The 25,055-nt window shown below is 42.7% G+C and overlaps 1 protein-coding gene across 2 annotated transcripts in view; it reads right to left on the bottom strand.

Annotated features, from left to right (window-relative positions):
• Positions 1–25,055, bottom strand: part of DSCAM (DS cell adhesion molecule) — an 825,379-nt gene that overhangs the window by 784,881 nt on the left and 15,443 nt on the right. The window lies entirely within an intron of this gene.

The raw sequence follows: 25,055 nt of genomic DNA on the forward strand, positions 1-25,055 counted from the left end.
TTGCTGGAACCCAACTCAATTTGGGACAAGTCTGAATGACCATCCAGCTTCAATGTTCCTCAAAGAGCCAGCTAAGGCCCTGACAACAGCTTCCTCTCAGTGAAACTTCTCCTCTCTTCTAATTCTTATTGCTTCATTTCCTCACAAGCATTGTTTATGGGAGCATTCTCTCCCAAATGTTCTGCATGCAAATAATCTCAGCATTTGTCTCCCTGGAATTAACCTAAGACATTAATCCTCCCTATTAAAATTATTGAAGTAATGAGGGGACTCCACTGTCCTTGTATCAGTCAACATCTCTACTCACTGGACCTCAAGAAAACCAATAGGCCCAAAAATGCCCACTGAAGATTGCTGACAACATACAGACGCAAAGGTCGCAAAAAAAATGAAAAGAAGCCATCTTGCAAGTAGAACAGAGAAGTAATAAAAGTGCAGAGTGGTCAAGCTCTGGCAGGAGATGAGGAGAGAGAGAAAGGTCCTTGAGATTCTAAGAAGGCCTCAGGTTAATACAACCATCCTTTTGTTTTGTTTTGTTTTGGTTTGGTTTGGTTTGGTTTGGTTTTTTGAGATATAGTCTCTCTCTGTGACCCGGGCTGCAGTGCAGTGGCATGATCACAGCACACTGCAGCCTCGATCTCCTGGGCTCAAGTGTTCCTCTTGCCTTAGCCTCCCCAGTTGCTGAGACTACAGGTGCACCACCACCATACCTACCTAATTTTTTTTACTTTTTGTAGAGACAGGATTTCACCATGTCACTCAGGCAGGTCTCGAACTCTGGGCTCAAGCAATCCTCCCACCTTGCCCTCCTAAAGTGCTGTGCTTACAGGCATGTGCCACCATGCCCAGGCCCATTCTCATAATGTTAAAGTTGAAGAAGACTTTGGAGATCACACATGGACCTGCTATTCAGTGTGGGCTGGAATCATCCCAAAGGCAAATGCCATTTGGAGATGAGCTGACACTCCCTGCCTTGTAAGGTGACATAACCCTCCTGGACCATCAGTTACAGGCTCCTCAACCTGCGTCTAGCCTCTAACTTCTACCCCAGAGACTATCCTACATGCTCAGCACTGACCCATTCCCATGGTCAATCTGATTGTTCTTGAACAATCTTTGATGCCCCTCCTCATTGGATTAGACCCTCGTCCTGACTGTTAGGGCAGGACAAGGGTCTAATCCAATGAGATGAGACCAGAACATCCATCTGGCTCTGACCTGCTGGGATTGATAGCAGAATTTCCAGGGTTCCCCAGGGCAGCACAGCCACCACCACGATAAAGGCAACACAGCAGCTGCTACCATGTCCCAGGACAGACTGGTAGCTCATAAGACTGGACAAGGGGCAGTGTCTTGGTGTGAGTTCTCCAGAAGCAGATCCTAATTTGAGGAAAAGCCAGTCTATAAAGTAGAGAGAAACTGTTGACTGCGGCTGGGGCTTAAGAACAGGGATGCGAAGTGACTTCCAATAGGCATGAGAGATATTTTGGGGGTAGTTCTAAAAGGGTGATAGTTGTATAACTCTGTGAACTTGTTAAGAATCAGAGAATCATACAGTTAAAGTAAGTGAATCCTATGCTATGTAAATTGTCACTCAATAAAGACGTTAAAAATATAAGAATGCATTTCAAAAGTAGGTAAGTGGCTAAGAAACTGAGCCTTGTAAACTGTCGCGTAGACCTTTCCTTGGACTGAGTTGCTTCACTTGGATCTGGGTCCTCTAGGAGACGTCATGCTTCTGTCAACTGGCATTTTCATCTTTGTTATATTCACAGCAAGCCCCCTGCCTACGATGATCATTTAATAATTATTTGGTGAATTGAACTCCAGTGGGTAGGTGCATTTCCCAGGACATCAAAATGATGCTTTAAATAAAGGTTTAACAGAACCCTTCCTCCCAGATGGCCTTTGCACGTGACTCACTCACGAGCACTAGGAAAAGGGCGAAGACGTGGCTGTGAAAATGAGACAAGACATTTAGCTACAGACCCAGCAAGCGAGTCTTCAGGAGAAAAACATCAGCAGTGCATTGCCCCATTCCCTCCTGATTTCCGGCGAGATGACAGCACCGCTCCAGAAGGAACAGCCATCCCCACCACCTGCTGCCCAGTAAGGCCAGAGGCAGCAGGCCCCTCTGTTGAAACTGTGAGATTACAGCCCACATGGCTGAACTTGCAGACAAAGAAGAGGGCTGGAGCTTCTTTTCGTTGTAGCCTAAATGTTACTGTGCATCTCCTTGTAGAACAACATTGTTCAAACATAGCCTTCACCCTGATCCAAATCTGCTAGTCACCCTCTCAGAAGTTCCCGAGGAGTGAGAACGTTGCACCCTGAGGTCTGCACAGGAAGGAGCATGCAGTAATCTTCAGGGGAAAGCAAATTATCTTAGAAGAATGCAAATTGCTTCTACTCCAGAAATTTGCTGAAAAGGGGGAGAGAAGTCATGTAAAAAGAGATGAATTTATTAGAAGTTCTCCTTAACCCAGTAGGTTCCCAGTCTGTTCCTGATGGGTGGTTTGGTAAACCAGGAACATGAGAAGGTTGGGTAGAGCATTTAGGCTTTGGAGTCAGAGAGATCTGGGTTGGGATCCTGGCCCCATCAGTAATTAGCTGCCCCACCTCTAACCTCCCTGGATTTCAGTTTTCTCACTTGCACAGCTGAGATAATAATGAAAATTTTCTTAGCTGGATGCAGTGGCACACACCTGTAGTGCCAGCTACCCAAGAGGCTAAGGTAGGAGGATTGCTTGAGCCTGAGAGTTAAAGACCAGTCTGGGAAACATAGCAAGATCCTATCTCTACAAAATAAAAATTAAAAAACTATCCAGGCATGGTGGTGTGTGCCTGTACTCCCAGCTACTCAGGAGGCTGAGGATGGAGGATTGCTTGAGCCTGGGAGTTCAAGGCTGCAATGAACCATGATAGTGCCACTGTACTCCAGCCTGGAGAACAGAGCAAGACCCTGTCTCTTAAAAAAATATATTATAGTTATAAAAATAATTTTTTTCACTTGGGGTCATTGTAAGCTTGCAAAGAGAGGCTATACCATGATGGGGACATTGTATAGGAGACACTCAGTGAAGTGCTATTGAAACCCCAGATAGGGATGTTTCATTCAGTTAAATTAATGGAGGCCCTGGCACAGACTGTCATCAAATAATATGGGAAGGCTAAGTGTGTCCCTAGTCAGGGATTCCCATGTCCTTTCCAGTGGGCTTCTACCAGAGAAGACAGAGAGTTCAATGTCATCACTTTCATGCTACAGCGTGCAGAGTCAAGGAGGAAGAAACAGAGCCTCCATGTGATATTTAAATACAAACAGACTTTTTGAGGGTATTACATATTAGCCAGAACCCCCAAATTAGTATCTCTGGCTCTGCATTTCAAACATTAATTCAAATGATTGCTTCCTTTTTAAGCTTTTACCTGTCGAGATTAAATCCTGACTTGACTCAGTCAAGTACTTGATAACCTACCAAATACTTGATGCTTGTTGAATTTTAATTGATTTAATAATTCTCACAAGTTCACCAACATGAATTCTTGAAAAGAACGTATCTTATAAAGAGTTTTAACATTCACCCATCAATGGGCAGACATGGAGTCAGATTCTTTCCACCGGAAATTGGGAAGGGGGCCCTGGAGCAGCAGAACCAGGTGGTCCATGCTGGAGAAGCAGATAAAGGCAGTCTGCAGAGAGAGAACAAAGGCTGATGCAGACAGAAAGGAGAAATCCTCATGGGTGACCTGGAGGCTGAGAGAACAGTTAGTTCAGCTTTGGGTCACTTTCCAGGCCTGGTCTGTCTTTCTCATTTTGGTTTTCTGAGAAATCTTTATCTCCCACAGAACCTCTCTGTGGGCTGAGCCAGGATGAGCAGATTGTGTTGAAGACCCACGGGGTCCCATAGGGGATAGGTACCTGGGACCACTGGAAGTCAACTTTAGTGTCTGTTCTGGCCTTTCTCACTTCTTGGTGTCTTTAGATTGTGATTCACTCTCACTATGTTCTCCAATTGAGGCATCCTTTCTTCAGCAAAAAGAGGATGTTTCTTCTTCATCTCCCATCTTCCTGGTATTGGAGAGTAGAAGAGTTTGCTTACAAGAGATAAACAACAGATCAGGAAAAGGCTTTGAGATTTGCAGGGAAAATACCACTGAGTAAGTGAAGAGTGAAGTATTCCTTAGATATAACGAAACAGCCAAGCTGAAGAAGAGCAGGAATATAACAGATATAACCAGAGAAACAGAATCGAATCAGAGACATATAGCAAATCAACTGAGAGACAGAAATCGTTACCATCTGACCTCACAAACTGCCACATCTCAAATATCCAGTCTTAGCAAGAACACGTTCTCCCCTTCCATGCAGGTACTCAGGTCAATGACAGCACCATCACACCAGTGTCTGAAGGAAGTCTTCCCAGATAACCCAGCACTCGTATCTTCAGCTTGGGAGTCCATGAATTCTACTGTTGCACTGTGCCCGGCATGCAGACAATGACCCCTGAGCCACAGCTCTCACCAAGCAATCACACCATGGCTCCCAAGACACCTAAATTCCCTTCCATTACCTGTGCTCTCTTTTTGGATACATGTGAACCATGACTACCCACACTCTCATGGTATGGCCATTTGTGGGCCACAGAGGGAGAAGATGGAACGTGGTTAGGATTATTAGCTTTAGAAGCAACTTTGAGAGTTCAAAGTGGATATGTCCAGACGATTCAACATATAGGTCTGAAGTTCAAAGTAGAGTAGGAAATAGAAAGTTACGGGCATGCATTTATCATTCTAGAAGATGATATAGAATAAAGATGGAGGAGAGCCTTGGTTTGAACTTTAAGGAATTCACTTAAAAGTCATGCATGACCCAGTTGATACAGAGACTAGAAAAATAAAAGAAGGGAGGAAAAAGTGAGAAGTTGGAAGCCAAAGCACGAGATTGTTTCAACAAAGAGATTTTGGTCACCAGTGTTGGAAACTGCTGTGAGGATTGAAAATTGCCTGCTGAATTCAACAATATGGACGTCACTGGTGATCTTGGAGTAAACTGTTTTAGTGAAAGGAATGGCAGATTGAAATTCACCAGGTGTTGAGTGAGTATAGGCAGGGACATGAGTAAGTGGGTTTCGACATGTCCTCAGAGAACTCTGGTTTTGAAATATGAGGAGAAATACAAAATGCTTATGTGCATAAAAATGCAGCCTAATATATCCTAAAGACTATAATAGAGATGATGACTGAGAACAGCACAAATCAAACACCATTTCATTCCATAAAAGGCTAGGGAAGAGTTGACTGGATTTGAACCCACATCTCTTTGACCTAAAAACCATGGTTGGGCAAGAGAACCTATGAGACCACACATATGTTCATTAATCTAAATAACTGTGGTATACAAAGACAGGGGTATTATTTGGGTTTGATTTGTTCTTGTTTCTCTAGTTCCTTGAGGTCTGACCTTAGATTGCCTATTTGGCTCTTTCAGGCTTTGGGATGTCAGCATTTAATGCTGTGAACTTCCCTCTTCGCACTGCTTTTGCTCTATCTCAGTGGTTTTGGTAAGTTGTGTCACTATCATCATTCGGTTCAAAGAATTTTTGAATTTCCATCTTGATTTCATTGTTAACCTAATGATTATTCAACAGCAGATTATTTAATCTCCATATATTTGTATAGTTTTGAGGGTTTCTTTATTTTTTTTTTTTTGGTTGAGATGGAGTCTCACTCTGTCACCCACGTTGGAGTGCAGTGGCACAATCTCGGCTCACTGCAACCTCCACCTCCCAAGTTCAAGCAATTCTCTGCCTCAGCCTCCTGAATAGCAGGGATTACAGGTGCCCACCACCACACCTGGCTAATTTTTGTATTTTTAGTAGAGACGGAGTTTCACCATCTTGGCCAGGCTGGTCTTGAACTTCTGACCTAGTGATCCACCCGTCTCAACCTCTCAAAGTGCTAGGATTATAGGTGTGAGCCACCGTGCCCGGTCAGTTTTGAGGGTTTCTTTTGGAGTTAATTTCCAGCTTTAAGAGGGGTATGAAGCAGGCTTGATTCCCTGAATCTTTTGATCTCTTGCAGTTTTCCAGTGGTCATCAATGCAGCTGGAATTCACTGCTGCAGCCAAGCAACCACATAATAACCAAGAGGAAGCAGAAAGCAAAGGCATTAATATAAGCACACGTGACCAAAATGCAACTGGAGCATACTAAACAACAGCTTTATTTGTGGCCTCCAGCATGGGCTGGGATGTGCCAACTGTGTAATTCCCCTGTGCATGAAGAACTGCAGAACCATGCAGACTCTCTGGCTCTGCACAAGTCCAGTTGCACCTTTTGTAAACCTTTTAGTGATGTTTTTCAATATTTAATCTCAAACTAACATTCTTAATTGCTTACTATTGTTGTCATTAAAAATGTAAGAACAATCTGTGTGGATGTCCCACACCTTAGCGTACTAGAGAAAGGACCAAAGTGAGAAGTGCAAAATCTCTCTTGAAAAGATGTGCTGTGACAAAAGAAATACTGCTTTGTCTAAGTTACATCTAATAGCTATTTTAAATGCTCATATAAACACATGGATTGATGAGGAAGGGAGCTGTCTGTCTCTATTGTGGCGATGCTAAAGCCTTAGCAGCAACACTGACAAATACATAGATCATTGATGTCAAGGGATTTTAGTTAATCATGAAGAAGAGCGGGAAAAGGATATAATGGAAAACGAAGATGAGAGGCTGACCTGCAGATGTGATTGACTTGGAACCACGCCCTGACAATTGTAGATGCAGAAATAAAAACACTAGGACCAACCACAAGAGGCAAGTAGGTAATCCAGTTAACAGGAGGTAGACCAGATAACTGAAATGTCAGGAGCTTTATGTACTGACCTTCGATTACCTCATGGTAAAGGAAAATATTGAGAAGGCTATTGATCTCGTATTCTTATTCACGAAAAACAGCAATTTGTGAGGTGATTGCAGTGTTTGAAAATGTGATGGCAATTTACAAGTTCAAAATAAAAACAAGTGGAGAAAAGAGCCTGAGAAGAGCCACACATCAAATCTTCTAGGCATGATCCGATCTGCTTCAGAAAGAGATGCTGAAATGCTGCAGCCCAGTGATGTAGGCAGTGACAGCTGACATTATAGGGGCTGAATGAGAGGTCATTCTCAACCTTCACTGCCATTTTGTTATTTCCAGTTGCCAAAAAGAAAAAAAAGAAAAAAAAGTAACCCCAACCTAAACAGTGTTTGTACATGATGAAGGGCCTATCACTTGGTCATTTTCTCAGAACAAATAGGAAGGGACAGACTGCCACAAGATAAGGCTATTTTCCCCCTAAACAAAGCTCATTTGTTTCTACCGGCAGCCTCCATCCCTAAGTCCACAGCCTGGGCTGACACAGATAATGCCTCAAAGGCAGGCTGCCCCTCACATAGACACAAGAACCTAGCCAGCAAATATAAGCAAATGTAGGTCCCTTTATCTCCCAGGATAAAGCTGGCACCAACCCTCTGCTGGAAAAATTAAAAGACAAAATTTTCCACCACTAATCAAATCTCTTCCACCTAACGAGCACCACTTTCTTCTAGGGCAACTGTGATTATGTCCGTTTTCCAAATGACATCCTGAGAAAGTGATAATAATAGAAGTGTCACACACACCCAGGGTGTGTTTCCTTGTTTTCAAAGTATTTTCCCTAAGTTATGGCCATTTGCTTTGTTGTTTACAATAATTTTGTGAGGTAGACAGGATAGGAAATATGAGTTTAGGGATTTGGGTTATCATACTGTTCTTGAAGTCAGGTGATCTGTATCCAAACTGAACACACACCTCTAGTGACCTTCATCAATGTTCTCAACCTTTCTGTGACTCAGTTCCCTCATCTGTAAAGGGTGAAAGGACTACAGTGAGAATGAAATGTGATGATGAAAGATCCTACACAGTGCCTGGCATTTAGAAAGTGCTCAATAAGTTTGCAGCCATCATCATTCCACCTGTCACCATTGTGGCTGTCACCATAGATAAGGCAATGTGGCTGACATCCCTGAGATCCCAAAGTCAGAGATGCAACCACAGGCAGAATCCACAGTTCCTGATTCCAATCTATTGCCCTTTCCTGTCTGCTACAGAAACAATGTCAAAACAGCAAAAGGAGTTTCTAAAAAGTGGGGTAACATGTTAAATGTGTTTTTTAAATAAATGAAAGTCAGAGTGTTGCACAAAAGAGAAGAAGTGTGATTTGAAGCTTGAGTGAAGGCTCAGAAAGGGTCCTGATTTGTCCTTAGTTCTGTCCTGCACCATGTGATAATGAATTTGAGAGGTCGGGATGCTAGATGCCCTTCCTATCCCCAAATAAAAAGACAGGGTGACCTTGGGAGGTCGAGGCAGGCTGATCACAAGGTCAGGAGTTCGAGACCACCCTGGCCAATACAGTGACACCCCGTCTCTACTAAAAATACAAAAATTAACCAGGTGTGGTGGTGTGCGCCTGTAGTCCCAGCTACTCAGGAGGCTGAAGCAGGAGAACTGCTTGAATCCAGGAGGTGGAGGTTGCAGTGAGCCAAGATCACGCCACTGCACTCCAGCCTGGGTGACAAGAGCAAGACTCTGTCTCAATTAAAAAAATAAAATAAATAAAAAGGGGGTGGTTGATCCTCTGCATCAAAAGGTACAATAACAGGAGGAAGCAACAGTGCTGTGATCTGCAATAGAGATCCTTCACATCCTCCCAGGAACTAAAGTCCTCGCCTTAGGGGATACATTTTTTTCTTATTAAGCAAAACTGTTGGCTTGTCTTCAAAATGAATCTATTTTCTGTTGAGTCTTGAGACTATATGCCCATATTTATTTTTTAGAGACCCAAGTAATATTTCTAAGGGTCTCAATAGACTAAAATTTTCCCAAAATAAAACTAGAATACACCTAGGAGAAAAAAAAATAAAAAACATTCTACACATAGCTTCAAGCTCGCTCTTTCTTGAAATTCTCTAGAGCTGATGCTGAACTTTGGAGGTGAATTTCATAGCCTTTAAAATCACGCCATTCACCTCTTCAATAGGTAAGGATTGAATTCTCATTCAACCAAATAATGGGTTATTCTTATTTAAAGATATGCAGTAAATTAGATTTTTTTTTTTTTTTTTTTAGTGCCAACAATTAGGAATACATACTTCCTGTTTCTAAGCAATTTCAGGTTTAATTAGGATTCTCTAAGCCCCATTTGTCTTAACAATTTGACAGCTCCGGCTTCCCCTTCCACACCCACACTTTGCCTTTTTTTACACTCTCCCCCGTTTGTAGTACTTTTTTCCACAGAAATGCCAGGAGGGAAAGGGAAGCAAGCTTAAGTGCAAATCAGATCGCTTGTTTCTTCTCTGGAACATGCCACTTTCAAGGCACCTATGATAAAAGGTTATTTTCCCTTGACTGACAATTATCTCTAAGCTAATTATTAAAGTGTCTTATTAAAATGTGCATGTCTGGGGGACTTCCAAGGGAAGCAGCGATGAAACCCCTGGAAGAAGAATATGACATCACAGGAGTAATGTGCAGGAGAGCGCCCTGTTTGTCCATTTAAATTAGTTTCATCATCCATAACAAGTGTTTAAAAAGCAGAAAAGCAAGCGTGATGCATAATGCATTGTGTCATGATGCATAGTAATTAGGCCTGCTCCCCACCGTCCCGTCTCCCAAGATTTAAAAATCTCTCCGAGTAAGCATTTTGTTCTAAAGGCTTTGACAAAAATGCCATTTAGGGACTTTCAAATTTACAGCTAGGCAATTTGTCATCATTTATATGAGAGAGTAGAAGGTAAAAGGAATATAACACTGCATGGTTCATCACTTCAAGAAGCTCCCGGTGATGAAAGCTCCTTGGGCCTCGATGTGGTAAAGGGACATTCACCTGTCCCTGCAACACTGGCTGGATGGAGGCACCCCCGCCATGGCACCGCGATGTGTTGTTTTCCTTTTTTAAAAAAATGACAAAGCTGGCCAGGAATCCCAGCACTTTGGGAGGCCGAGGCAGACAGATCACGAGGTCAGGAGACCGAGATCATCCCTGTAGCTAGCTGCGGTGGAAACCCCATCTCTACTAAAAATACAAAAAGTGCTTGGTGGTGGCCGAGCGCCAGTGATCCCAGCCCCTACTTGGGAGGCTAGAGGCAGGAGAATGGCCCGTGAACCGGTGGCCGGAGCTTGCAGTGAGCAGATCGCTCACTGCCTCAGCCTGGGTGACACAGCGAGACGCTCCGTCTCAAAAAAAAAAAAAAAGGAACAAAACAAAAAAGACAAAGTCACATAAGATAGTTATCCCATGCTTAAACATTTGCTTTTGGGAAGCCAAAGTTAATTGAAGGTTTAGAAATCAATTTTCAGCTTCATATATGTTGCTTCTTCTCCAAACCTCCATGGACACTGAGGTTAAGAACAAGAGAACAATTAAAAATACTCTTTACTCTAAAATAGCATTTTTTGAAGATGTGATAAAATCTAAGAGAACGACTAAATTTAGATAATATCTAAAACACAGCTGAACCAAAAAAGGAAAGAGATGGTCTTTGGAATGAGACATTGTTACCTTAAAATAACCACATAATTATTTTATATAAAAAGAGCTTTTTCTGGATTTAAAATAAAATTTAGATCTGAAGTACAAATGTAGCATTTCCTGTTAAAGTATGACAAGAAACCAGGATTTGAGGTCTAATAAGCCCTACACGGAGCCCATTTACGCAACAGCCATCCACCCCTTTGCTCAACACTGAGCACCTAAGGCATGCTGGATTCTTCACTGGGGCCCAGGGCTATTTGCCCAAGAAAACCCAACTGAGGAATAACACGGAACAGAAAGCTGATTATTTTAGGACTGGTTAGAAGGGGTTAATTTAAATGATTTAATGATTGAATGATTAATGGAGTCCAAAAGGCAGACTCAAGTGACCAGAAAAATTCTCTTTCAGCTAATTTAACATTTTACCATAATTGAACACAGATTGCCTCAAACCACGGCACTGTGCTGGGCTGCACCCGGGCAGGGGAGCTTTTCGGCCCCATGTGAACCTTCCCCAGACAGTGGGGGCAGTCTGTGTCATCAAAACACATTATTGGATTTTCACCCTATAAGATGTTGAGTCTCAGAGAAAACAAGGGCCAAACACATAATGGTTGTGTATACGCTCCCAATTGCATACTTAGCATTCGTCGAGCCATAAATTTAGGAACATAGTGCTAATGCCATGTAATTACTAATCCTCACAAATTTCTAGTGTAAAAAAAGCCCATCTCAGTCAACCAACGAGATCATCGTGGTCCAAGCTGTTGTGATAGATCATACAATCTAGCATGGATATATTGATCTGCATTGGCTTATATGTGAATTTCTCATTTCTTCCAACATTCTTCTCATTAATATGTTGGCCATGATGGAAACTATCTAGAGCTGAGAGATAGGCCGGCTTGGTTTGCATTCCAGCTCCATCCAACTCATATTGTGCCTCATTAAAGAAGTCAGTTTACATCTTTGATCCTCACTCCCCTCTTATCTTTCAAATAGAAGATTTTGACAGGTGATTAACAAAGGTCCTTCCATGTCTAACTGATGATGGTTCTAGGGCTCTGGGGCCTTAAGTCTCAAGAGCAGGATATCATCATCAGGAATGGGATAAGGCAGGAAGTTGACAATTTATGGAGAAAAATACTGTGTGTAGGGATATATAAATAAAGGCCCCCTGCATGTGACAAGAACTATAAAAAGCTCTTGGGTAAAAAAATTAGGGTCAGGCCCAGCAATCCCATTACTGGGTATAGATCCAGAGGATTGTAAATAATTCTGCTATAAAGACACATGTACACATATGTTTATTACAGCACTATTCAAAATAGCAAAGACTTGGAAACAACCCAAATGCCCATCAATGATAGACTGGGTAAAGAAAATGTGGCACATATATACCACGGAATACTATGCAGCCATAAAAAAAGAATGAGTTCATGTCCTTTGCAGGGACATGGATGAAGCTGGAAACCATCATTCTCAGGAAACTAACCCAGGAACAGAAAACCAAACACTGCAAGTTCTCACTCATAAGTGGAAGTTGAACAACGAGAACACATGGACACAGGGAGGGGAACATCACACACCAGCACCTGTCAGGGGGTGGGGGCAAGGTGGGGAAGAGCATTAGGACAAAGACCTAATGCATATGGGGCTTACAACCTAGATGATGGGTTGATAAGTGCAGCAAACCACCATGGCACGTGTATACCTATGTAACAAACCTGCACATTCTGCACATGTATCCCAGAACTTAAAGTAAAATAAAATATTTTTTTAATTAGGGTCATAAATACGTATCACAGAAAAAAAATTTCTTATGGTTGAATTCTATAGCCATGTAAAAATTCAAAGAAAAAAAAAACAAAAACAAAATCAAGAGTGAGTGAATTTGGATGAATCACCCAGCATGGCCCTGAGCCTAACTCCATTCAAGATTTATGCCCACTTAAACCTCAGAACTTCACAGATTTGAATGTTAACCTTAATTTCCTCATTAAGCACTAACTTCTGTAGACCACAATAATAGATTATAGTTTATTATGCTTTTGACTTAGTAAAGTGCCTTAAAATATATTATCAATAATCTACTACAGTAGGTTTTTTGTACCCAAACCAGACATCACACACACACATATATATATATATATGAACTGTAGTTGGGGAGGGTTTCAGAGATATACATATATATATATCTTTTCACATATATAGATATATATATATCTATCTTCACATATATAGATATATACATCTATCTTCATAGATATATATATACACACTCTAATTTCTTGAATCATCTTCACTGCTTTGAGTTTGTCAAATTGTCTTTTTTGACTTTTCACAACTTAAGAGTCAGGCCATTTTTCATTTTATCTTTTGGCTCTGTTGCACACAGCTTTGCTCTGAGAGTCCTTGAAAGCTTCTCACTGCAGCCTGGAGTTTGCTCTTCAGCCTCCTTCAGATCCATCCAGTCTCTAGATTTATGTGCACGCACGCATAGGCGCACACACACACACCCTACAGCAGTGGTGTCAACGCCTAGCCCATTTCTCAAACTGCTGGACAGCACTGATCCATGTTCCCTAGGATTCTGTGGCAACAGCTTCCCTTCCGTGAAGCCCTCCCCAACTACAGTTCACAAAGCTTCCTCCCTCCTCTGTGTTTATATTTAACATTTTTAGCTCCATCCATGTCCCTGAAAAGAATATGATCTTGTTCCTTTTTATGGTTGCATAGTATTCCACGGTATGTATGTACCACATTTTTCTTTATCTAGTCTATCACTGGTGGGCATTTAGGTTGTTTCCATGTCTTTGGAGCTGGAGATCATGATCCTTAGCAAACCAGTGCAGGAACAGAAAACCAAATACCTACTACATGTCATCACTTTCAAATGGGAGCTAAATGATGAGAACACATGGACACATAGAGAGGAACAACACACACTGGCGCCTATCGAAGGGTGGAAAGTGGGAGGAAGAAGAGGATCAGGAAAAATAACTAATGTATACTAGCTTAACACCTGGATGATGAAATAATCTGTACAACAAACCTCCATGACACAAATTTATCCGTGCAACAAATCTGCACATGTATCCCTGAACTTAAAATAAAAGTTAAAAAAAAAAAAAAAGACCAGGCACAGTGGCTCATGCCTGTAATCCCAGCACTTTGGGAGGCCGAGGAGGGCAGATCAGTTGAGGTCAGGAGTTTGACACCAGCCTAGCCAACATGGTGAAACCCTGTCTCTATTAAAAATACAAAAATAAGCTGGTGGCACATACCTGTAGTCCCAGCTACTTGGGAGGCTGAGGTGGAAGAATCACTTGAACCCGCGAGGCAGGGGTTGCAGTGAGCCAAGATGTGCCACTGCACTCCAGCCTGGCTGACAGAGTGAGACCTTGTCTCAAGAAAAAACAAAAAAAGTATTCTTTGAATGACCAGCAGCTCATTTTATAATCTAACTAAATTGGATTACTCAGTTTTTCTCCTTGTTTTACTAGCTTATATTACCTCTGTTTTTTTTTTAAAGATTTTGTTACTTTGTACTTATCTATGTCATAATTTCCTAATGAAATGGCCAACTAAGAAACATATTTATACTGTTCTTATCTTATTCCATATTCCCAATGGACATAAAATAAGCACAATAAATATTTTCAGGTTTATTAATGCTCTCCTTCTAAGAAAGGCCATTGGTGAGTTTACACTGATTTCATGTTCGGTCATTAATAACATTAGTAGCATTCTATATCATGACCGGCCTGCTTAGATAGTGCCAATTCCTCACAATCTGTATCATGCTGAGATGGGTCTATACAATATGTAAACCCTATTTCTCTTTATTTTCAGTTTTTAACTATAACTTTTTCCATAACTAGAAAAGCAAAGAATGTAAACATAAACTTCTTATAAGAAATAATACTTTGGCCTGGCACAGTGGCTCACGCCTGCAATCTCAGCACTTTGGGAGGCCGACGCGGGCGGATCACTTGAGGTAGAGAGTTCGAGACCAGCTTGACCAACGTGGCAAAACCCCATCTCTACTACAAATACAAAAATTAGCCGGGCTTGGTGGTTCATGCTTGTAATTCCAGCAACTTGGGAGGCTGAGACAGGAGAATCGCTTGAAGCTGGGAGGCAGAGGTTGCAGTGAGCTGAAATTGCGCCATTGCACTCCAGCCAGGGTGACAGAGCGAGACCCCAACATCCCCAGCACTACCCCCCAAAAAAGAAAGAATGCTTAATCTTAGCATACATACATTCAGAGAGTGTGTGTGTGTGTGTACAAGTGCATACATACATTCAGAGTGTGTGTGTGTGTACAAGTGTGCAAGATGAAGAGAGAAAGGAAGACAGACAAGGAGGCCAGAAAAAGATAAACCATAAAAGAAACCCAGTAAGTTGCTCAACCAAAAAGCAAGGCCACAGATGTGAAATACGAAATGAATTGTAAATTATTCTGAAGCTAAAATTATACTAAGTTGAATCCTATAAATCTCCAGTCAACTTGTTCAAGACTTTCAAAACTCACAACATGGAACACATTTTTAAACTTAAAATTTTTCAGTGTATGAATGAGGGAAAATGGATATACGGGTGATACTAAGTTATACTACGTAACAAAAAATGTAAGTATTTATACCTGTCCTGAACCCTTCATTTTCTGCTTATTATAGAACCCAAATAGCTTTATACTAACAGGAACCAAAATTGAGCCCAATGATCTGTAAAATAATAGACGGTGACTGCCACAGTGAAACCTCACCCAAATTCACTCTGTCAATATTACATTTTTGTGTACTTTAATTTCAAGAGAAATACAAAAGCAAGAAGCAATTAAACTTGTCAGTTATTAGTTCATTTAAGCTGATTTACCCCTTCAGGATGTGCCCTCTGATCCGCACGTATTGCAATGCAGTCATATTTCAGCATCTCTTGGGTTACTATGTGATAAAATTATAGAATAATTCTCATCAGGTGTTTTAAAATCCCTGTCAGTGACTCCATTCTGGCACATAGTCTGCAGACAGGCAAATTTCATAGAATCTCAAAAGAAAAAAAAATCAACTAGGCAGTATTGGCAGTAAACACACAAGGCTATAAAACCTATCCACACCTTTAGTTTAACAGTAAACTCACATTGTGAGGCACTGCCATGGGGATAATCTAGACCTGACTTTATCAGCAGTCATGTTTGGATCATCCCCATTGGGCTCCCTCTCCCCCTGCAGCCTCCCACCTCGGTCAGTACCCAGCCAGTCCTAGGGGCAGATCATCTCACTCCAGCACCGTGGAAGTAGGCTTTGCTTGGCCACCCTTCCACCAATCATCTCTGCTCTCCAATGTCTCCTCCGTGCTGCAACCAAAATAATGCACTGATTGCTCAAATGGAGATGATCATTTTAACACACGAATCTTCAATTCAATTCCATCTAAATTTGAATTCAAATCCTTCCACAATCTGCTCCCTATCCCATTTTTATTACTGATTTTTATTATTATTATTATTTTTTTTTTTTTTGAGACAGGACCTCGCTTCTGTCACCCAGGCTGGAGTGCAGTGGCACAAACATGGTTCTCTGCAACCTCAACCTCCCAGGTTCAAGCAGTTCTCCCACCTCAGCCTCCTCAGTAGCTGGGACCACAAAGGCATGCCACCATCCCCAGCTAACTTTTTTAAAAGTATTTTTGCAGAGATTGGGTCTGACCACATTGTCCAGGCTGGTCTCAAACTCCTGGGCTCAAGCAATCTTCCCGCCTTGGCCGCGTCAAAGTGCTGGGATTACAGGCATGAAACACCTTGCCCAGCCCCTATCCCATTGTTAGATGTGTCTTCCACCATGACTTTGCACAGAAACTTAATGGAATTCAGTGTCTCTCTCTCCACACCCAGGGACATCCCTCCTTTTCCTCTTTTCTCCTGCCAATCTTTTCACTGTCCCCCTTTCCCAGTCAAAAGCATAAACAACCTTAAAAGTGAAGTTTTGAAATCCCCTTCTTTTTGAAGCCCTTTTTAAATAGGCCAATCAGAAGTTGTTTTCTGTTTCCATAAACACGGCAGCGCTTTCTCTGTATGTCCGACATGGTGGTCGCGATTGTGTACAACCTTTTTGAAGTTCTGAGCATGTCCTATTGTCCTGGAGACTTTGCCATGACCCAGAAAAGAGGAAGTTGTTTTGTTTCTTGCACAGTCCTTAACACAGTGTTTTTTTCTCATTTATTTATTCAACAAATATGGAGGGAGCAACGTATGTGTCAGTCCTTGTTCTAAGAACTGAAGATACTACAATGGGCAAAACAAAATCCCTGCTTTCTTGGATATTACAGTTAAGTATACATAGCTGTTCAGTAAACATTCCCTCCTCTCCCCTCCCCTTTCCCCTCCCCTCCCTCCCCTCTCCTCCCCCCCCCCCCCCCTTCTTTCTTTCTTTCTCTCTCTCTCTCTCTCTCTCTTTCTTTCTTTCGATGGAGTCTCGCTCTGTTGCCCAGGCTGGACTGCAATCGCACAATCTCAGCTCACTGCAACCTCCGCTTCCCGGGTTCAAGTGATTCTCCTACCTCAGTTTCCTGAGCAGCTGGAATTACAGGTGCCTGCCACCACGCCTGACTAATTTTTGTATTTTTAGTAGAGATGGGATTTTACCATGCTGGCCAGGCCGGTCTCGAACTCTCCACCTCAGGCAATGCACCCACCTTGGCCTCCCAAAGTGCTGGGATTACAGGCATGAGACACCGTGCCCGGCCTCAGTAAACATTTTCAATAAATTTTGAACCAAACAACTTTATTTTCCTCAAAGTATATACAACATATCAGAAATTACATTGGTAGTCAACAAAGATTTTTTTTTTTAAGGGGTTTTATTGTTATATCCTTATATGGGTGTGTGAGAGTTGAGAATTCTAGGGCATAATGCTTGGTGATCTTTTAATTAAAATACAAATGCAGATCTTTCAAATGCAGAAACTATTGTCACACAGAGATATACTGTCATTCCATCAGAAAGACAAATAAATAAAGTAGAATTGAAGAGACAGCAATGACATCAAGTCCTTAAGAGCTATACATTGGTTTAGACAACATTCATTGGTTTAATTATTCAATCAGTAACTACTTACCGGGCACCTGCAGCCTGTCAGTCACTCTTCTAGGTGAGCACAGTAGACAAATGTGGACTTCCCCAGTTGGGACAGACAGATGATAAACTTTTAAGTATATGATTTTAAGTACTCTGACTTCTACAAAGAAACCTGAAGCATGGCAAGGAGAAACTGAGCAATCAAGGAGGCCGCTTTGTTTTAGATCAGGTGATCAGGGAGGCCTCTCTTAGGTGGTGATATTTGGACAGAGAACTGATGGAAGTGAAGAAGTGGGGCAGGAAAAGGCCCAGGGTAGAGCATTCCAGGCAGAACACGCAGCCAGTGCAAGGCTGCTGAGGAGAGGACCAGCTCAGAAAGCTGGAGAAACGTCCAAGTGGCCAGCGTGGCTCTGTGGAGGGGGTGTGGTGGGCCAGCCCAAGCCAGGCCGTGGAAAGGCTTTTAGGTGTAGGCAATGCTGTATTTCTTTTAGGGATGAAGGGAGAGGCTTTGGAAGGAGGAGTGATGTGATCTGCTTTGTATTTTGAGGAGATCCCTTGGCTACTGGGTGGAAGTTCAGCTGTGAGTTGGCAGATTATCGTAATAGTCCAGGCAAAAAGGAGAACACAGCATGAAGGGAAGTAAAGGTAGAAGAAATGGTCAGATTCTTAAAGTAGCATCACTAGGACATGCCGGTGGTTTGAATATAAGATGTGAAGGACAGAGAGGAATCAAGGATGACTCTGAGATTTCTGTTCTGTGCAGTGAGTGATGCTCAATTTGAATGACCAAAATGTGAGATAGAAGCGGGTACAGGGAGAAAAATCCAGAAGTTCTGCTTCAGAGAGTTTAAATGTTGAGATGCCTGTGACTTTTGTAAAGGGATGTTGAGTAGGCAGCTGGATTTCAGGATCTGGATTTGAGCTCAGAGAAGAAATCGCGGATAGAGATATGAATATGGAAGTCATCAGCATATGGAGGGCATTTAATGCTTCGACCTAAATTAATTTATATAGAGAGGAAGTATAGAGAGGAAGGGAAGGGAAAGGAAGCAGAGAGGAAAGGAGAGGAGAAGAGAGGGGTAAGAATTAATCCCTGGAATGGGCTGAAACATTTAGTCTGATTAGAGGGAAGAAGCTCGCCAAAGACACTGAGAAGGAGAAGCCAGTGAGGCAGAAGGAAACCCAGAGAGTGTGGTGTGCATGGTCCAGGTGACGGTGTTTCAGGAAGGGAAGTGTGATCTGTTGTGTCACAGCTGCTGAGAGAGTGAACATGAGGAAATCTAGAAACATGGGCCATGTGTGGTGACTCATGCCTGCAATCTTAGCACTTTTGGAGGCCAAGGCAGGAAGATTGCTTTATTCAAGGAGTTTGAGACCAGCCTGGACAACATAAACAGACCCCCATCTCTGCAAAAATTAAAAAATTAGCTGGGCATGGTGGTGCAGCAACTGTAGTCCAGCTACTCGGGAGACTGAGGTAGGAGGATCACTTGAGCCCAGGAGTTTGAGGTCATGGTGAACTGTGATTGCACCACTGCATGCCAGCCTGTGTCACAGAGTCAGACCATGTCGAAAGAGAAGAGAAGAGAAGAGAAGAGAAGAGAAGAGAAGAGAAGAGAAGAGAAGAGAAGAGAAGAGAAGAGAAGGAAGAAGGGAAGGGAAGGAAGGAAGGAAGGAAGGAAGGAAGGAAGGAAGGAAGGAAGGAAGGAAGGAAGGAAGGAAGGAAGGAAGGAAAGAAGGGAGGGAGGGAGGGAGGGGGAAGGGGAAGGGAAAGGAAGGAAGAAAGGAGAAGGAGAAGGGAAGGGGAAGGAAAGGAGAAGGGAAGGGAAGGGAAGAAGGGAGGAGGGAGGAAGGAGGAAAGAAAGAAAGAAAGAAAGAAAGAAAGAAAGAAAGAAAGAAAGAAAGAAAGAAAGAAAGAAAGAAAGAAAGAAAGAAAAAGAAAGAAAGAAAGAAGAGAGAGAGAGAGGGAGGGAGGGAGGGAGGGAAAGAAAGACTAGAAATGTGGAAGTCATTGGCTTCATTGACAAAAGCAGATTCAATGGAGTGGTGAAGAAGACGCTGACCAGTGTGTGACAACAGAGACTGAAAGATGAGGGTGTCAGGTGAGTTGAAACAGCTCTACTCGAAGTGTGCATGCACAGACCAGCTGCTTTTATCTCATCTGCAGTGAGACAAGCACAGAAACTGAGATATTGCTGCAACATTCAAGGGTGTGATCAGTGGGCTCCATTCTCAGGAAGGGAGGTACAGACAACTTTGCGTATTGTTGAACTCATGTGGTAAGAAGCATGCGCAATAAGCTGTGTTTGAGGCAAGTCCTGTAAGGACCTCACATCAATCTGCAACAGATTGGAAAATGAAAAACTGATCCTTCAGCACAGTTAGTTTGAGCAGCACTATTATACTCAACTCTTTCCAGTAGTTTTACTATTAAAAAGTATCAGAGGAATTGGATGGGAGAAGGGAGTGGTGACGAGATGGGAGGTGGTGGTTGTAAGAATGTTTTATAGCAGTAGAGGCAACAGAGAGATAACAGAGTGTTGTTTGCTGAGCTGGAAGAAGTGGAAGTTGAGGGTGAGATAAATGTAAGGGCAGGACTGATGCAGCGGCTCACACCTATAACTGCAGCACTTTGGGAGGCTGAGGCAGGAGGATTGCTTGAGCCCAGGAGTTCAAGACCAGCCTGGGCAACATAGTGAGACCCTGTTTCTATAAAAATAAATAAATAAAAATAAATGCACGGACAAAGTCTTTAAGCAGTTGGGAGATGTGGTATTCTGGACATGAATGGAGGTTTCAGCTTTCAACAGGAGCAAGGCCAGGGCTTCCATGGCTACAGGAGGGAAGGTCATGTATACGGGTCTGGTATGGGACCCGAAATTAAGGTTCCGTGAACTGGGTAAATTCAGAAGAGCCTCAAAGGGCTTACCTGCTAGTTCTCCCTGACCCATGTGCTCTCAGGGATAAAGTCCCCTAGCCAAATGGCATTCCGCTCATAGGGACCAGGCACAGTGCCTGCTTATCCATGAGTAGTGGGCTTCAGTTTCCCATCAGCCTGTGGAATCAGCCAAATAAGCCAATCACATTCTCCCTCAGGAACCGGGGGACACCCCACCCTCTTCTCTTTTTTTGAGACAGTCTCACTCTGTCACCCTGGCTGGGATGCAGTGGCACAATCTTGGCTCACTGCAACCTCTGCCTCCTGAGTTCAAGCGATTCTCCTGCCTCAGCCTCCCAAGTAGCTGGGACTACAGGCACGTGCTACCACGCCTAGCTAATTTTTGTATATTTTTAGTATACACGGGGTTTCACCATGTTGGCCAGGCTGGTCTCAAACTCCTGACCTCAGGTGATCCACCTGCCTCGGCCTCCCGAAGTGCTGGGATTACAGGTGTGAGCACCTAGCCACCACCCCTTCTTGTTACTACAAGGCCTGCTTCCCGCAGCCCCTGCTAGTTCACTCTGTATGGCCTGCCCTGTCCTCCTCCCCTGGGCTGTGGGAATACTTGAATGAAACACTGCTGTCAATTTTATCTGCCCAGGGTCATGTGTTCAACCACCGCTATAACTGACTCCCCCCTCATCAGTGAGGTGAGAGGGAGGCAATAAAAACAGGAGTGGACACTGAGCACATGAAAAACTGAGTGTGTGGGTGTGTGTTGGAGAGCAGGGACTGGTCCAAGTATTCACTTGATTCTTCTGATTTCTCAGTATGATTTTTTTCTGGTTTTGTCATATGATTTAATATGAAGTTATTGACTCAGAGTCTGGGAAAGGAAGGAGAGTTTGAGGTTTGGGGAGGTGAGAAAGGTGTGAAGTAGTCTTCCCACAGACACAGAAAGCAACTAGGGCAGTGAAGTGAGATTGAGGGCAGAGCTAAGAGCCCACTCGAGGTTTGTGGTCATGCATAATGAGACCTATCAGAGCACAGTGTGTGCGGCGAGAGCTCCTTGGTCAAGTGCAGCTGCTCTGATGCAGTGGCAGGCAGGCGGGGGCAGTATAATCAGGTATATCACAAAGTCTATAGTCTCTGAGACACAGGAATTCAGAGTAGGTGTGAGCACCTGATGAAATAGGTCAGAGGAAAAGCCAGGTGGAGTTGCAGTCAGCTGTCAAGAGACAGAGCCACGATAGTATCGAGATCACTACAGACAGGTGGTGGTCACCTAGTGTTGTCCGCTGAAATTTGGAGGGTTTAATTTTTTATCCAAATACCATAGAAATGGGTATGAAAAGATGGGTAACACATGCTGCATGTTGGGAAGTGGAGGTGACCAGGTGCTCAGTTGCATGGGAGAGGCCACGAGTGCTTGGCAATGTTGGATGATTGAGATGATGAATGAGCAGAGATTCCAGAAATGCTGGGATGCAAACAAACCAACCCTGAGACTTCAAAATTATTCCCATATTGCCACATTTTTTCCTGCATCTTCCTTCAGAAAAACTTAAGAAAGCCATGTTTGCTATCTGGCTCATCTTAACTCTCCACATAACTTACATTTCCAGTTTTCCAGATAAGCATGGCCATTTGTGTTAGGCTATAAAGAAATACCAGAGACAGGGTAATTTGTAAAGAAAAGAGGCTTCATTGGCTCACAGTTCTACAGGCATTACAGGAAGCCTGGTGCTGGCATCTTCCCAACTTCTACGGAAGCCTTAGGAAGCTTACACTCATGGGGGAAGGTGAGAGGGGAGCAGGCAGGTCACAGGGTGAAAGCAGGAACAAGACAGACAGGGAGTAGGTGGGGAAGGTGCCACACACTTTTAGATGATCAGATCTTGAGAGAACTCCCTACTATGAAGACAGCGCCAAGTCATGAAGGATCCATCCTTAGGGATGGTGCAAAGCCATGATCCAAACGCCTCCCACCAGGCCCCACCTCCAGCACTGGGAATACAATTGGACATGAGATTTGGGCAGGGAAAAATATCCAAACTATATCACCACTCTAAATACTACGTGCACTCAGAAACCAGCTGACCTATCTGGGGCTCATTCATCCAGGAAGACAGCCTGGAAGTCAAGTGCAGGAGTTGTGGAATTAGACTGCCCAGGTTCAAATCCCGCTTCCACCCCTGGCTGGATATATGCCTTCTTTAGGAAAGGCATTCACCTTTGTAAGCCTTGAATTTCCGCAAGTGTAAAGTGGAAATAATACCAATAAGCACCTCAAAGACTTGTTTGTCAATTAAATGGGATGGTAAAATAAAGCACTTAGCACAGTTCCTGGCACACAATAAGAGCTCAATAAATATTAGCAATTATTATAAATAAGTTCATTCACCACTCAAAAAAAAGGTGATTCTATGAGTATTGTCATAGTATGAAATTCAGGTCGCTTAGGCCACAGACAAGAAGCCAAATATCTTTAAATTTCTCTGTAGTCAGACTCTCCATGGGATCCCTGGCCAAGGTTTGTGAGGTGGCTGATTGGACAGGATGAAGGCAATCGTCACGATAGGGGACCAACTGGTGGACCCAGGTGGTGGCTTCATTAGAGCAGTGTTCCAACCAGCACCATGCAGTGTATCCTGCAGAGGGGCCACCCAGGCAATAAACCGAGTTCCACCACCTTGCAGCCAGCAGCCGAGGGAAGCTCTGAGCTCTGAGAGAACTGGGCTATTTTCATCACATTTAGACAACGGACACACTCCACAGAAGGCAAATTTCCTTTCTCAGGGGACATATATCACATATGAGTAGCTGGTTTGAACCTTAACTCAGTGTGCAAGAGCAATATCACCATAGCATGGCACAGGTATGTACACACACACAGGCATACACAGGCATATCTTATTCTTATTTATCACTCAGCTTTCAGTCAAGCTGAATATGTGAGAATGTCTAAGCAGTATTTTCTAAACTCTTTAAGACGCATGTCCCGTGGACACTTCCGGTAAAATGATTCAGCTTCAATAAGATTCAGACTCTTACTAACAAAACGAATTTGGGTGTTTTTGCGGAAAAGCCCAAACTGATACAAAACTCACAACTTCAGCCTCTAGTTAGCAATTTCAAAAATATTTTGATTCTGATATTTTGGCACTGAGAAAATTTGTAGTCAGTTCAGGACAAATTAAATACGGTGTACTTAAAAACAGATGCATGATTTAAACTTGAGAGTTGGGGAAAGATCCTATCCTGTAACACGAATGTAATATAACTGTCATCTGGTCTCCAATTTTACTCTTCCCAACAGAATGCAATCTCATGAAATAGTTGCACCTCTGAAGTGGGTAAAAGTTAATTAACCTGTCTCTTACGTACCTAACTTAAGGAAGCGAATTGGCTGACATGGAAAAGTAAATGAATTTTCCATTTATACACCGATTTTTTAAAAACCGATCTTTCACTTTCCCAAAACAACTCTTTAAAGAAAATTTAACATAATCATTTTCAGCTTGAAAACTTCAAATGAAGGAATGGGGCTTTATTTGGGAGAAGATTTAAAGACTGTGACACCAGACAACCTGGGCTGAAAGTGCTGTTCTCAAATCACAGTTCCCACCTGACCAGGGCCTGACAGTCAACATTTCCAAACCCTGGTTTCACAGTCTGTAAAACTGAAATTAAAAATACCCATTTGACTGAGAATGAACAGAGGCGTAGGCCTCATTCTGTCATTCAACAAGTGTGTGACCATGAGCACACTAACCCTGCCTTCTTTACAATGGTGATAACAACAATACTCACATCTAGTAACAAATCATAAATTCAAGCTATTGTTTTTATGATCATTACTATTGTAGCTAATAAACATAATGAGTGCTTGCATATGGTTAACTCAAGCATCCACACACTTTAGATGCCCAGTACATACGTGTTTCCTTTGACCCTCATTCTTTTTTAGGGAAATAATTACAAAGAGAATTTCTTTCTTCAAAGAAAACCAAGAGATTTTAATTTCTATGAAGCAGATTACACAATATTTGAAGGGGTATGTGACAATCTATGCAGATATTTACTCTCTCTCTGAGTAATTCTTGTGGCCCAGGGGTTGGAATGGTGATATATGGTATCATCGTGTGGCCTGCTCTTGAACGCAAGAGGATATGAGTTCCAGCCAGATCAAAACACATGCAAATTTTGATTTAAAAAACTATACATATTCTACATGCTCCTATTTCTTGTATCCAGACTACCCCGTTATGCTAATATAAAGGGAGAAAAAGTGATAGGGAGCAAGGAAAAATTCAATCACTGCTAAGCTCATCAAACTACACAATGAGCCATGGTAATCTGCAGCCTTAGAGGAGAAACCCATCGATGGCAACACTACCATCGATATTTTCTACTCACATTCTTTCCTACACAGTCCCAGTTTTATTACATTAGGAAGCATTTCGTCAACATTGTAAATTAACAAGCCTCAAAAAATCACCCAAAGTACACAGCATGCGAAAGCAAACCTAAGCCGT

Source organism: Papio anubis, chromosome 4 (genome assembly GCF_008728515.1).
Source record: "Papio anubis isolate 15944 chromosome 4, Panubis1.0, whole genome shotgun sequence".
Classification (NCBI taxonomy): Eukaryota; Metazoa; Chordata; class Mammalia; order Primates; family Cercopithecidae; genus Papio; species Papio anubis.